We start from the raw sequence: 16,078 nt of genomic DNA, 5'->3' as shown, positions 1-16,078 counted from the left end.
TGAATGATAAGGTTATGGTTAGCTGATGAGTTTCACTTTGTAGCTGATACTTCAGAATGGCAATTAAAAGAAAGCATCCACATAGCAAACGAAAGTTTGGTAAATCACAGTATACTTCTATGTTCACGTGTGGAAATGAATGAAAGAAAAGTGACATCTGCCCTCTTTAACCCTGCCAGCAAGTTTTGAAAATGTTTTTGTACTGAATTGTGTGTTGTTGGAAAAATCTATATTGTGTAATGTACATAGTATAAGAGGAGAATTACTAATTAACTACACAAAATACATGTAAGAACTGGAAAGATTTTTACCATCAGGAAAAGACCTTCTTCTTCTTCTTCTTCTTCTTCTTCTTCCTCCTCCTCCTCCTCCTCCTCCTTCCTTCTTTTTAAGGAGACTGTCTTACTGGTTTCCATAAGTGAGTCTGTGAGACTCCATAGATATAGATTCCTAATGGAGAGGGACCAAGACTGCTCTATGAATAAAGCAAGAAGAAGATTAGTGGCCCAGAATATTGAAGGAATAGGTAGCTGTAAATGTTTGGAACAAACGATAGACAAAGCAAGAAACAGTTGTGTTATATGGCGCTGACTGAATGTTGTCGAGGTAATGCTGTGTATAGTGAGAAATTCCAAGAAGCAGTGGCCCAAACACACATATGTAGATATAATGTGTATCTTTTTAGCAGAGACTAAAACTGGAATGTGTATGCCCCCATTACATATCTGATCTGCAAATGTAGGGCTGGTTGGAATATTCACCAGCAAGAGGCAAAAGAAACCTGAAATAGAGGCTAGTGATCATGTTGAGTACCCAGAAAGTCAAATCTTATTTTCCTTTGCACACAGTTAAGATTTTCTTGTGAAACTTTTTGTGAAAGAGTCTAGCATGGCTTCTATTGACTTGTCCAGTGACGTGGAACTTCCTGTGACATGCCTCCGTCTTTCTTACTAAAGCTGTATGACCATAGGAAGAGCTCATTCACTGTGGCTATAGAATATATGATATTAGGCAGTACTAGAATTCACACTTATCTAGTGCATGGGCTCATCAAAATGAGCAGGAGTACTACAATAATCGGACAATCTATACAATTATTTCCCCTGAATTGGTAATTAATTAATTTGACAGTAAGATGATAACTCAACTTTGGGCATTTCACATACCATTTACAGTACTGGAGAAATGGCTCAGTGGTTAACAGCATTGCCTGCTCTTTCAGCAGATCTGGGTTCAATTCCCAACACCATCATAGTGACTCACAGCTACCATAGTGGCTCACAACTATAACTCCAGGTGATACAACACCCTCATACAGACATACATGCAGGGAAATCACCAATGTACCCACTATTTTGCTTATCTTTAAGCAAATGGATTTCTCTGCCTTAATACTGAAGATTATTCTAAGTGCCCCTAAACATTAGGTCTATAAAACGTAAATTAGCTAAATAAAATTGTGAAGTGAAACATGTCCTTTAGCAAATCCCAGAAATATCTTTTTGTTCTAAGGCACAAAAGATCTTTAAACAGTATTTCCGTGTCTCTATTGTTCTTCATGAAGACATTTCCTACATGACAGTCTTTAGAAATACCTGGCTTGCTGTGCGTTCCCTGCCTAAGATGACTTTCAAAGCAGTCTGGGAGACTTCTAATCCTAGTAAAGTGGCACTACCAGCCTTAAAGACTATATATATACATATATATATGTATATATATATTATATTTATAAATATATGTGTGTATATGGATACACACACATATATACATATATACATATATGCATATATACATATGTACATAGATACATATATGCATAGATACATATATACATATCCCATATGGGAAGATTGACAAAGTTTTGCCTTGATTTAAATCAACCAAAAAGTAGTGTGAAATAGTCACATAGTCACAGGGCAGTCACACTCACAGAATCAAGGGCACCAGCTACATCTCTCAACTAATCCCAGCTTCTTTCTAATATGCTTCTGTTTAATAACCTCGTAACTTGACATGAACTAGTACGTTTTACATCGTCACCAACACCATAGCTGAACAGATGAAATTATTAGTTCTTTGCAGTACACATGATAATTGGATTTAAGCCAAAATTATATTAATAGTCCGTTTCGTTGTAGGACATTGTGCTTAAGAAATTGCAATCGGCTGCTATAAAGCCCAGAAGTATTTCTTTTTTACTATTTCCTTTTATTTAACTTTTTTCATTTTCCATACCAATCCCAGTTCCTCCCTCCCTGTTTCCCATTCCCCATCCACTGCTTAGAGGGGCAAAGGCCTCCCCTTGGGGGGTCAACAAAGTCTGGCATATCAAGTTGAGGAGGTACCAAGCCCTTCCCCACTTATCAAGGCTGAGCAAGGTATCTCACCATAGGGAATGGGCTCTGAAAAGCCAGTTCATGCACCAGAGATAGGTTCTGATGGCAGCATCCCCCCCCCAACAGATCAAGTCACATAACTGTCACCCACATTCAGGGGATAAATGTTTTTGAAGCAAAATCCATGATAATGATCCCATTGGTCAACACCAGGATTAAAAACTTTTGTCTGTCTTTCAGTGACTTGATATCCTCTGCCTGTCCAATATTTTAACAGAAGTTATTGAGAATTTGGCTAATTTACAATTTAATCATATTTCTATGGATTTTAACTTAGACAGAAGCCTTAATTTTGACTTAGACAAAGAATCATGCATGAAGATGCATAAATAAAAGTCTGAAGATGTTTGCTCAGCTTAGAAACTCAAGAAACATTTTTACTCAAAAATTATCTGAATACTTGTCTTAATGCAATGCTGAATGATTCTGAATTGATCCACCTTAAATTCTGTTTAAGCCAAAGTGACTTAGCAATGAAAAACGAACAATTTTCCTGACTGCAAAAATATATTTCTGCATTTAAGTTAATTTTTATCAAATTATTTTATTACTAAATAAAACTCTACAAGCTTTATGAAATGGAATATATTTTAAATAAAGACACCTTGGCCATACTATTTTAAAACAATATTGAAGCATTTCCAACCAAAAGAGGTTGAAAGTTAGTTCAGAGTTGTGGATGACCTAAGGCCCTCCTTGATACACTCTTTTGTGTTCATTATCAATTATATACTCTCAAAGAACCATTATTCATAATTATTGCCATAATTACAGCTATAGTTTCATATAATTATGAATTAATGTGTTTAGTGATAACAATCTAATCTGTAAAACCCATGAAACATTATAAGTACATGTTGAGTGAGTTAATAATTGCACAAATAAATTTTTATATTTAACATTTCAAAAATTTCAAAAGATAGGTGTCTCTAGTTCATTAGAGGTTATTAACGGATAGGATTTAACCATGAAGACAGCAGTATGTTAAATTGTTATTTTGCTGTGTCATTCATCAAATCATTGAAATGCTTTTGTTTGCTTGAATTTTTTAAAATATTAAAGGCAGGTAACACATTCTTGCACAGAATTTGGCTTATTAGCCATTTTTGTTCTCTTGAATATCTTGACCTTACATTGTTGTGAGTCTCTTTGGTTTTCAGTGAGTACCCAACATTATCCACTAAATGGTCCTCATTTATAATGATCTAATTACTTTAGCACTGGGGAGAGAGTTGCAGTTAGAACCCTCTGCTGTTCTGGTAGTGGAATTAGGTATCAGTTCCCGGTACCTGCTTCAGATGGCTAACATCGTATGCTCCTCCAGATCCAAGGGTCCCAAAACCTTCTTTGCAATTCCCAGGGCATCTGCACCCAAGTGCAATCTAGCACATGTAGACACACATGCATGCACATAAGTTTGTAAATGACTTTACATTATTTTCCCTGGCAAAAATTAAAACATAATGCACATTCACTTTTTAACTTATGAAACATATAATTATTATTTAATCTTATAAGTTATCACCAAAATTATCTCTTTACATAGTATTTGCTTTGCTAAGTACAGTATGACTTGGCTTTTAATTGGTTTACTTTGCCATCAAGTACTATACATTTCTACAGATGATTTATGAAGACACTATACTATTTGGTTTTGAAACTGGTTGTTACAATTTGTAGTACAAAGACTTTTTTAGCTCCTCCTTTTGTTACTCTTTTAGATAAAAGGGAAATTGGCAATTACAAAAATTTAAAATTCTTGCAGCAATTTAGTAAACTTACCTTGTTCATACATTTCTATTAAATTCTAGGAAACACTGATATATTCTCATATATATAACTTCAATTGATAATTTTAATATATATGACCATCAATATTTTCTTTAATTGCATTATTTTCTAAAAATTATCAAAAGCAATGCTACATTTGATATGCAAATCAGAGAAATAATTAAACCAATTTTATTTTGTTTATAAACCTTTTTAAAATAACAAAATAGTCTTTGATTATAATTTTTCTTATTTATTTATTTTTTATATTAAAATTTTTATTTTTAAATTTAAATTCAAATTAGAAACAAGGTTTCTTCACATGTCAATCTCACGTCCCTCTCCCTTTCCCTCCCCTCCTCCCACCCCCTCCCACCACCCACCCAATACGCCCTCCTTTCCCCCAGGGAGGGTGAGTTCTTCCATGGGGGTGTTCATAGTCTGTCATTTCATACAGGACAGGGCCTAGAACCTCCCCCAAGAGTCCAGGGTGAGAGTGCATGTCTCATTGTTGGATGGGCACCCAATGTCTTTCTTCATTAGTAGCAGCTTAAGAATTTCATAGTGATATGTAATTCATTTTTTAAACATATTTTTTAAGTTGATTCTTTGGAAATTTCATCTCATGTTCCCCAATCACATTCACTTCTCAATCCTTCCATACCCACCCATACTATTGTAACCACCCCACAAAAGGAAAATAAAAAATTAAAATTAAAAAGAAAAACAAACAAAAAGCCATCTGGCTAACCTCTCTGGGCAACAACCTGGTCCTTTACCAATCAGAGCCTTCTCTCATATGAGTCACCAGTTGTCAAGCCTCCAGTTCCTCCGAACTACCATTTCAATCCTCTGTCTTTTCCTGCCTCCCCATCACCCACTCCTTTGTAGTAGGGGCACAGAAAGCCACAGTGTGTCACGCAGTGCACCCTTTGGCCCAAACAGCTTTTCTTGCGAATGTTCATTGCAATGGGTCATTGGTCTGGTTCAGGGCCCCTGGCTTCTAATACACTATCAATCCTGGATCCTCACTGAGACTCCTCTTGGGTACCCAGCTGTTGCGCAGAGTAATGGGAAGCCTGCGGCTACGGGTTCTGCAGGATCTGCCCCTTCACGCGTTCGGGCAGATCACAGATAGGATGGATGTTGTGGTATGCCAACTCAAAGCCCTGAATCTGGCCCTGGGTGGCAGCTGAGTTGGTCAGCCCAGGTCTCCACTGCCCTGTAAAGAGAAGCTTTTTCCTTGTAAGAAGCCTTCCCGCCGTCCTGGTTCTAGAGCCGCATCAGTCCCAAATAAACACACAGGAGGCCGCATTAATTATGAAGCTGTTGGCCTTGCTTGTTTCTTACTGGCTAGCTCTGACTTAAGTAATTACCCCATAATTGTTAATCTAAGTATGTCTCTTACCGGAGAAGTTTCCGGGCTTCCTACCTCATGGCGTCACATCTCGACTCTCCTGTGTTTCTCCTTCCCAGAGTTCTCCTGGACTCCTAGTCCCACCTATCTAGATTCCCTATTGGCCAGACAGTGCTTTATTGACAAATGCACAGGACTTCCCCAACACTACCCCATCCCTCCCGCAGCAGGCTGGGGCCGGTCTCCTTCAACCACACTATGAAGGGAGGGGCCAGCTCTCCCGCAGCCCACAGGAGGGGTGGGGTCAACACATCACTTGGACATCAACATGACTTCAGGCAGCCACCCAGACCACAGACGACCACACAGCCTTTGGAGGCAACGTGGGCTTGTGACGTCAACACAGACACCAGCTGCAGCAGGACCACAGGCCCAGATGTCACCATGGCCCCAGGTGGCCGTGGAGGCCACTCAGATCAGTATGGCCTTCAGCAGCAGCATGGGACCTGACCTCACCACGGCCACAGGTGCCAGCACGGGCTCCGCGTATCAGACGGTTCAGAGAATACTCTATCTCTCCCATCTCTCCATCACCTACGTGCTCCTGGCTGTGGCACCTTCTGTCCTGGACCACAGGGCCAGGGCGGCTGTTCTGGGCCAATGTAATGCATTTTGACAAATACTTGGCCCTCTCTCCTCTCCAATTCCTGCCTTATTCCCTCACCACTTTCCCTCCTGACTTTGTGTGGTCCTTTTTTTTTTAAACCTCACCGAATTAGCGTCATGTAATTTTTATCTCAGGAATTTTATACACATATACAGTGAACTATGATCATAATCACTATTCTTTCCCTCTTTCTCTCCCACACATGCCCTTCCAACTTTACATCTTTTTTGTTTTCTGTCTTTGTGGTTCTGTCCCTCCCTCCCTCTTTCTCTCCCTTGACCCCTCCCCTCCCCTTCTCCCCCTTCTCTCTCTGTCTCTCTCTCTCTCTGTGTCTCTGTCTCTGTCTCTGTCTCTCTCTCTCTCTCTCTCTCTCTCTCTCTCTCTCTCAACTCATCAAGTACAGTTAGGGCTGCCCATATGTGCACAGGGATGTGGAGCAGGGGAAACCTGTCTGTGGCCACTCCTTCAGGGAAAGAATGTTTTTTACTTCTCCAGCAGCTATGGAATGTGGCGATATCTTGCTTGTACAAATAAAGCCTGTCTGAAGGTCAGAGAATGGAGTTTGCCACTAGCTAACCATAGAGGTCTGGAGGTCTGTACAGACAGACAGGAAGTGAGGTAGCTGGGTGGAAACAGGATATAAGCAGGGAGAAACAGGAACTCACTCTGTTGTCTGTGGAGATGCTAAGGAGGTAAGGTGTGGCTGTGGCTTGCTCCTTCTCTCTGATCTCTCAGTGTTTCCCTCTATATCTGACACTGGGTTTTTATTATCTAGACCAATGAAGAACTCCGTTTACAACAGAATAGCAATAGCTCCCAGTAAGGCAAGGGGTCCTCAGATCACCTTCCCATTCATGCCAGAATTTTGGTTGCCTTGATCTTCTGCAAGTCCTCAGCTATTGAGAATTCATAACTGTAACAGGGAGGGGAAGGAGAGGAAAGGACAATGCGTGGGTTAATCTAAACTTACAATGTGTGAAATACTGTCTGCTGAATAAAGAAACAGGTTTTGTTTTATCTAATCTAAGTTGCATTTTGACAGTTTATGATGTTAGCACATATATCATTTTGTCTAACTACTTTAAAATATGTTACATCACTATGGTCAGTAACCTGCTGAAAACAGTTGGAATGAGAAGTCAGTCCAGAATAACATTTTTTTAAAAAATTAGAAACATACAGTCCTAAGACATACTTCTACAATTAAATGTTTATTAACAAAATACCAAACCAGTCTCTGAATGTGGGTGTCAGTTGGGGTGCCTGGGCAGTGTATGGGGCCTCTGGCATTGGAATCAGTATTTATTCCTAGTGCACAAAGGGGCCTTGGTAGTCAGTTCCTTGTGGAGGGATACTCTCTCAGCCTATACACATGGGGAGGACCTAGGACCTGCCCCAAATAATGTGACAGAATTTGATGATCCCCAATGGGAGGCCTCATCCTCCATGAGGAGTGGATAGGAGGTGGGGTGGGAGGTAGGCAGAGGAATGGGAGGATGGGAGGGAAAGGGAACTGGGTTTGGTATGTAAAATAAGATTGTTTTTAATTTAAATAAAAATTAAAAATAATAATTAAATTAGTCAAAAATTATCTGGGGAAATGGCAATGAGAATAGAAATTCAAATCAGAAAAAGAATTATGTAAAGTTTTGACAATTAAAAAGAACTCTTTAATGTGGCTTTTAAAATGCATAACAGTATTAAATGGTGCTGAGATTCTGTTGGGCCCTTTCAACGCATGAAGTAGTAGTTTTATATAAGGATGACAGTATCATGATATATTGGAAACTGCAATTTTTTTGTGGTTAAATTAATGGAAGTTGTTTAAATGTTACTTTTAAAACATTTAAAGCTATTTCATACATATATGTAAATACTCCCTGTTTAGTAAGTGGAACTAAAACTTTCCTGTGCTTATTGATGGTGGTCAATAATTATCTATTTGAAAAGAATAAAATTTAAGCAAAGAATAACTTTCCAATGGGGAAACTTGGCAAATACTATCTCAATGGAGTAGTGAAGATTAAGATTACCAGAAATGACATATGGATAAAATGTATACCACAATTTAATATGATCAAATGGTATCACTTTTTTATATTATTTCCAAAACACTCATTAATCCAAGTGAACTGTGAATCAGTCATAAAATAGAATTCGAAGGATACCTAGTCAGCATTCCCTAATCCTGTTGTGTTTAAGAAAAGCAGGAAAGACTGAGAAGATACCAAGCACCTCTGGAAGAGATGGGAGACAACAAATTCACTAAGGAAACCTGGTGGTATCTACCAGTACAGGAGATACAAATAGAAAAATGATGAGACCCAAACAAACTCCGGAGTTTAGCTTTAAAAATATGTAAGAGATAAGGAAACATTAAAAATTCCTAAATGGATTCCAAGGTAGACACTTGAAGGCAACTGATGAGCTTAAAAATCTGAGAAGTATATGCACAGATTAGAATTTTAGCTTAGAAGACAGCTTTTGATAGATGCACTTGAAAAGTGACTAAATGCTCACTAGTTTCATAATACATCTGGAAATAGCATAAGCGCCTATGCACAATTAAATGGGTAAATAAATTATAGTATAATTGGCTAATGAGCATTACATATTAGATAATAAGAATGAACCAGGACAATCAACAGATTCAAGTAAAGTGATGATAACTAGAGCAAATTATCAAGGGTGGTGATATTTAAACTTAAAATATACTCTGAGAAAACATTAAAATTTGGAAAAATCATATAAGCATGAGAATATCATTCATTTTCCTCAATTAGTGCTCATTTTCAGTTGGGAGAACAATTCAGTGGAAACAGGTATATAGGAGCTCCCAATTTATCTGCAACCATTTACTTAAAATAATGAAATGTTGCAAAATGTTGAGAATTTGTTATGAATGCACAATTACTTCCATTACTGGGATCACAATTTCCACTAATTGAAGGTAGAGTAAGAATGCTCATTTTAGCAGCTCATATACTAAAGTTGGAATGATACAGAGAAGATTACTACGGCCCATTTGCGGAGATGATACATAAATTTGTGATGCATTCCAGTGCCAAATGGTCAGGCCTCAAAACACAATACAAGTGATATTACATGTACCGAGCAGATTACATTTAAGAATATATGTGTAATCATATGTGTTTTCAAAAACAACGATAAAAGAGGCCATGAAGGAGAGAGAGAGAGAGCGAGTGTGTGTGTTTGGGGGGGGTACATATGGGTCTGGAAGGAGGGAAGGTAAGGGATAAATGTAATTATATTACAATTTCAAAAGTAATGAAAAGTAAAAAAAAATCTGATATATGTTATTGTTAAATGCATTTTAATCTGTTGTAATGTATTAAAAATGGACATAATTAAGGGTGGGGTAATGGGGCAAGGGAGAACATGTTATATTCAACATGTATATCTGTTACAAGGTTGAATATAAAATAACCAATGAAGACAATAAGCTCTGGAGTCTGTGAATGCAGGAATGGCTCCAACATTGATGGGAAACCCTTCAACGAAGATGGTAGTTCAAAGTTCAAGAGCTTAGCCGAAATGACCAAAGGACCTCACTCTCAATCAAATCTAGGGTTGAAGAATGGAAATTTGACCATTGGGATGAAGCTTCTGAGAAAGGATTTCAGTCTAAGAATACCCAGAAGTATTAGGGATTCATACATAAGAAAATAAAACCAAAATACCTGTTCAAATTGATGTCTGAGGTCAGGTTTTTTTGTTTACTTTTTTGAGACAGGGTTTGTCAATTGTTTTGGAGGCTGTCCTGGAGCTCACTCTGTAGACCAGGCTGGCCTTGAACTCACAGAGATCTGCCTGCCTCTGCCTCCTTAGTGCTGGGAATAAAGTTGTGCGCCACGAATGCCCGGCTAGAGCAACGTTTTCTAAAGGACTTGAACAGGTCTCACTTTAGTTATTGCCTTAGTTTTTCCTTTGTGCAGTTGAGGTTAAAAAATGGTACTCACTTCACAGGCAGGACACAAATATGCGATATCACGTCTAAGTGCTTAGAACAAGGCCCAACACCAGTCCACCTCATAGTTAAGGGTGACAAAAATGCTGAAATGAACAAAAGAATAAATAGCACCAAGTCTGATGCAAGTAGTGTTCTGTGCTCATGCTGATCCGATGTGTTTTTCTCCAATAAATTAATTGTCTCATTTGGCAAGAACAGCACGTTCTTGTGCCAAAGCATGAGTTGACCTACACAGCCCTTTCTCTAAAAACTCCAGAGTATATCTCATTTGAGTTGTTGACACGCTCTGAAAGATGAAAGGCTTCCCATCTTCTCATTTTCTTCATAGTAACACTCATTGCCTGCTCTGCCTTGGCTGAGACAGAGAAATGGACCACAACAGGAGATGGGGAAAGTTTCGGGAGAAACAGGTGTGAGTCAAGGTTTCAGCATTTTGGGTTTCACACCAGAATAAATACCCTTGGTTGATACAACAGAGAAAGTTCTTTTTACGAGCATGTTTTCTCACCATTCCATTATACAATGGAAAAAATTTATATTCGAAAAGTATTGTAAATACTATGTGACCGCTGATCTCATTGAAATACAAATGATATTTCCTTCTGAAATTTAAAATAGACACTTCACTATTACCATTATTACCTAAAATCTTATTAAATTATTTTCCTTGTTTAATAGGTCCATAGTATTAATTCATATTTTGTCATAGTTTGGTAAATAACCATTTCCACCATAATCGGAGAGTTCTAAATGTCTTCAGGAGTTATCATCAAGCTTGTCATTCAAGGAAATATTTTAAACCTGTCTATTTAGAAACCCATAGAACATTCCAGGAGCCCCAAGGGTATTGACTGATGCTACAGGGCTTGAATTCATTAATGTCATTGAAGGAAACTAATAAAACAATACATCATTTAAAACACCTTGTTTTTATCTGTTTTAATCTAATATTCTGAGTGTGACTGCATAGGTCATTGTCACTTATAACACTTATATTTAGCACAAATCCTGTAGCTGAGAGCACTTGGGAATTGAAAGATTTGTTTGTGCTGAACTATATACCAAGTAAGCCTAATCTGGACGTGAATAAAACAGATAATGTTACAGGAGTTGCAAAAGACAGCTGCATATAAAATTTCAGGGAATCATTTGTTTTCCGTGAAATCTCAAATAATTTTGTTTTTATATCCTGATACTAAGATGCTGAATTATAAAATACATAGTTGTTGCTCTCATCTTTCTTAGAGTTGGGAGAGAGATGTAAGTTCTTGGTGCTGATCGATGTATGGTTGATCTGAAATGGTTGAGTATCAACAGTCGTTACCTAGATGGGTTCTATTGCTGACCAGTCAATATGTTCACGGAACATTACCCATTCTCATGCCCAGGGACATAACACACAAACCTGAGCTAAGCAACTGGGTTATCTGATCCTCTCATCATTAGGTCTAAATCAGAGTTGCCCATGTTTCTGAACATTAGTATTAGGAGAATATCTTGGTAGAAACAAGTAGAGGGATGATGGTGGTTGGATTCCCTCCTCATAAGGAAATCTCTAGAAGATCTTCACTTGGGGACTAGGAAAGGGTGAGACAGGTAGCAGAATGCTTCACAGTGCAGTACAATAAAGAATAGAAAGGTTTAAAGGAGAGGAGAGGTAAGGCTGTCTCATGGGTCTCTAGCATCAAGTATCAGTTACTGAAACAAGAAGGAAGGAAAGAGGATGCTTGATGATAATACAATGATGCAATGCAGATACATGGGTGGGGTCATGGCTGAGGCTGGCCTGCTTCATGACTGTTCTCAGACTAGCCCTGCTTATGCAGCTGACAGACATTTATCTGAAAAAACATTTGTAATCCGCATTGCTGTTGCTTAGGCATGTTCCACAGGTAAGTGAGAGAAGAGGAACAGCTCCTGAGTGTGGCTGGTGGTTTTCAGCCAAAGGACTGAGCTTACTCTTTGAGGTTTCCATATCCTGGCAATTGACATAGTTATCCTTTCAGGATCTATCTGAGGTATACTTCAAATAAATAATGTGCATAGAACTGAAGTGGATGAGCCCTTTAGCATGTCCTAGACTTGGGATTTATGTAACCATGGAAAACAACATAAATCCTGTAGAAGGCAATGGGAATTATGTATTGATGTTGGGAGTAGGTGTGTGTGTGGGACTATTCATTGCCAGATACCTTTCCAAAGTTATCCTTCAAATTTTGACAGTTTTCCATTCGAAACACAGTGTGTTGATGAGTAAAGAGTGAATGGTTAATTGTTGAATTTTGGGGTCAAGCTGGGTTTTTTTGATATCTCAGCTCTACCAGCTGAAATCTGGGACAAGTTATTTAAAATTTTAAGTCCACTTTCATTATTCTTTGTTTTTAGTTTATTTTAATTGTATGCATCTGTGTGTACCTGTGTGGGGCTGTGGGTATAACCATGTAGGTATTTTGAGAGGCCAGAGGAGATCATTAGACCACTAAGAGCTAGAGTTACAAGTATTCAAGAACTGCCTAATGTTAGCATTGTTGAGAAAATTCCAGCACCCTCTCTCAGCAGATGAGCATGCTCCAGCCCTCCAAAACTTGCCTTCATCTTCTGAAAGGGTAAGATTTCATGATACAGGGAATTATTGGGATTTTGATGCAAACCAAATGGGATGATGAATACAAAACACTTGATGATTAGAAGAGGCTCAATAGATCATGGCTATTATTTTATTAACAAAAAGATTAAAGAAATACAAAGAGAAAACATGACATAACCACCTGCTTTCAGTATTCTATCTACAATGTTCAATATAGAATATTCTTTCAGTGACTTAGAAGACCAAGACTCCATTATCAAAAGTCAGAATTCCATTTCTCCAGAACTTAAGGAATTCTTCTCATGTCAATCAACATTTTGTTAAAGCATAATCATTCTTTAATGTTGTATCCCTATCAGAGAAAATACAAACTTACTAGTTGTCACCAGTGTGATAGACATAAGTATAGGAATCATTTGGTCCATTTCTCCAGGTTAAGCATCCTTTTAAAGGTTTATTTCTTTTGCTTTACTCATTGTTGATACAAAACCTGTGTTTATGAATCAGATCATGATGAGGGCTCCTGTGCAGTTGTTGCCTAGGCAGCCTTCTCACAACTTGCTCCAGTTGAGAGAATGTGTTCCAGTGGCATATGTAATGGCCATGGAACTTCAGTACGGTAGAAAAAGTCAGTGTGTGTATTTATCTCATCGCCTTTTTCTTCTCACACGAAGCAGTCTTTACAGACCCACAGGCTGATGAATCAAGCTCTAGCCAACAATTAGTTTTGCATTGGAGTGAAGAAAATTTGGGAATTAAAATATCAATTGAGCAGAAAGTATCTTATGTGAAAAATAGAGATAATTAAAAGGGAGATACTTTTGCTTTATCCAAATGAATCATGATACCTCAATCCTCATAAGAAACTGGTATAAGCAAAGCCTCTGACCTACCTTGTCCTGACTCAGCAACATGGAGCAATTTATTGATGGCTGCTATTGGCTCCATGCCTTCCTTCATTGCCACAGAGATCCTATTAGTGGAAGCAGCACATAAATCTACAGGTTTATTCTGTGTTAGTGGGTAAGACTGGCAACTGCTTTTGAATCAAAATCAGCTTTAATAAAAGACCATTGCAGGATCTAGCAGAGTTGGGGTGTTAGAACATTAAGAATGCAGTTCCCAAGAAGTGTTATGGGTGGGAATGTTCCTCTAGTGGACTGATGAGCATCATGATCTGCCCATGGTATCTGTTTTTACAAGCACAGGAGAGGAAGGACCTGAAACTCAGCTTTGATAAAGCAGTGCCAAGTCCAGAAGGAAGTAAAGAACATGGGGTTGGGAGGAAAAGAATAACACAGCATCAGACACTTCTGAATACGCAAATCTTTTATTTGTGACCGGTTTCTAAGAAATAGCGAGCACTCATGTGTCTTCCCTGTATTAACTAATCTAATCTTAACAGTTGAAAGATGCACACTCAGTTTCTTTATCTTAAAGCAAGTACACCAAGTCAAAAGAAGAAAACACACGCATACAGAGACACACAAGTGCATACACACACAACACGCACAGACACACACACACCACACTCAATACACAGACACACACACAAGCAGGTAGAAAGGCAGGTGGGCAGGGAGGGAGGGAGAGAGTGGGAGGAATGGATGGAGGGATGGGGGAAGAAGGAGGAGGGGAGAGGGCAAGGAAGGGGCAGAGGAGGAGGTGAAGAGAATCGGCAAGCCAAGAGAATGAGTTTAAGCGTCACTGCTGTTACCTTCCAGCACCTGGGTAACAAGGCAAGTGATATTAGCGGGTTGATTGGGATATCAAAATATGAACCAATCTACTACTCTAGTAAGATGGACAGTAAATATTAATGAATCACGTGACAGATAGCAGGTCTTTAATACCTGATGGCATTTTTCATTCCTGAGTTCAATGGAATTCCCAGGACTTAGGTCTGTGTTGTTGTTTTGGTTTGGATTTCGAGACACCCAGTCTCCTGTTCAGCTTTCTAAATGCTAGGATTACAGGCCTGTTAGCACTAGCATACCTCACATGGGATTCCCTTTCCCGTAGAGTTTGAAGATTTAGAATGGTTATGAGAGGGAAGGTACATCACAGGAAGAAAAAGAACTAATCACCAGAATGAGATGACAGTGTGCGAGCTCAGAGACTGGGGACAGCTTCTGTCTCAAGATCAAGGCTGAATTCAGAATTTGAGGTCACGCCTGTCCGGATTGTAGTGGCCATGTTTCTCTGTTCTCCTCTCCATTTTCACCTGTTCCTTTGTGCATATGTGTGTGTGTCCATGTGTGTTCAGGTACATGTGTGTGTGTCGGGGGGGGGCACCATCAAATGCCGTTCCGCAGAAACCATTCTTCTTCTATCTGATGGGCCTCTCTCTGGGACCTGGAGCACATTGTTGATTCGTCTGGGATCACTTACCAGAGCTCCATCTCTACCTCTCCAGGATTCCAAACAACAGCTGTCACGTGGTGCATGCAGGTGCTGGGGACCAAACTCACATCCTTCTACTGTCATAGTAAACACGGTAGCCGCTGAGTCATTTGCCCAGCATCTCAAATCACAATTCTTAAACCCAATTTTTCTGTGGGAGAGATTCTTTTCAGAGACAGGCAGAGTGGAGGGTCCATTTAAGTCCGTGGACAGCAGTCAAACAACTCAGTATTCGGGAAGATCCTGGCAACACTTGGCAGCGCCAGCCTCAGCATTTCAGGATAGACAAGTTATCACAGACAAGCGAGAATCTAAGCTTGGGTTAGAACAGAACTAGATCCTGGTGTCCTTTAAGGTTCATTATCTCATTTTCCGCATCAGGCAATTAAAGTGTCACTGGGAAGGCCCAGACCTGCTTGTGAATAGCTGAGATAAAATGACCCAGTTCAAATGACACGCCCAACATGTGGGAGTTTGCATGTTTCAGCCCTTGATCTGGATGTCCTGATCAGGCTGTGAATGATTTCCCAGAATGCTTTGACTTTCTTGATTTGCTCCTTCTATCTCTGTGTCAACCCTTTAATTCTGTGTCTTTTTAGCGCTGGTGTCACCACAGCTGTCGATGGCCTTTTATTCTTAGACAATGAGGAACATCTTTGAAACTTCTAAGGATCTGTTCTGCAAATCACAACATGGCTTGCATCTTCCCCCAGGCTACCCAAAATTGGAAACACAACTCCCTAAGAGTTAGCTTCCTCTGTGCACTTCAGTTTGGAGAGTAGAACCCTCCGTGAGAGCATATCAGAACAAATGGCTAAAAAAGGATTGATGTTTCAGGAAGGGATGCTACTTATCCGAACACTGCAGATTCAGTGGTGAGGAAATAAAGTGTTTTTATCCTTAAGCA

The 16,078-nt window shown here is 39.1% G+C and overlaps 1 long non-coding RNA gene and 1 other non-coding gene across 2 annotated transcripts; one reads left to right on the top strand and one right to left on the bottom strand.

Moving 5' to 3' along the window:
* Nucleotides 1–318: 318 nt before the first annotated feature.
* LOC110341347 lies at nucleotides 319–5,611 on the bottom strand. Its single transcript, XR_002383246.2, has 3 exons — nucleotides 5,575–5,611; nucleotides 3,686–3,778; nucleotides 319–475 (listed from the first exon to the last, which is right to left on the bottom strand). It is a non-coding gene; the product is annotated as an uncharacterized LOC110341347 (long non-coding RNA).
* A 3,540-nt stretch (nucleotides 5,612–9,151) lies between these two features.
* LOC121133753 lies at nucleotides 9,152–9,258 on the top strand. The gene has a single exon (XR_005870730.1). It is a non-coding gene; the product is annotated as a U6 spliceosomal RNA (small nuclear RNA).
* The last annotated feature ends 6,820 nt before the right edge of the window (nucleotides 9,259–16,078 follow it).

The sequence above is a fragment of the Mesocricetus auratus genome, unplaced genomic scaffold (assembly GCF_017639785.1).
Source record: "Mesocricetus auratus isolate SY011 unplaced genomic scaffold, BCM_Maur_2.0 Super-Scaffold_100023, whole genome shotgun sequence".
Lineage (NCBI taxonomy): Eukaryota > Metazoa > Chordata > Mammalia > Rodentia > Cricetidae > Mesocricetus > Mesocricetus auratus.
This window is presented reverse-complemented; position numbering and strand designations above follow the sequence as displayed.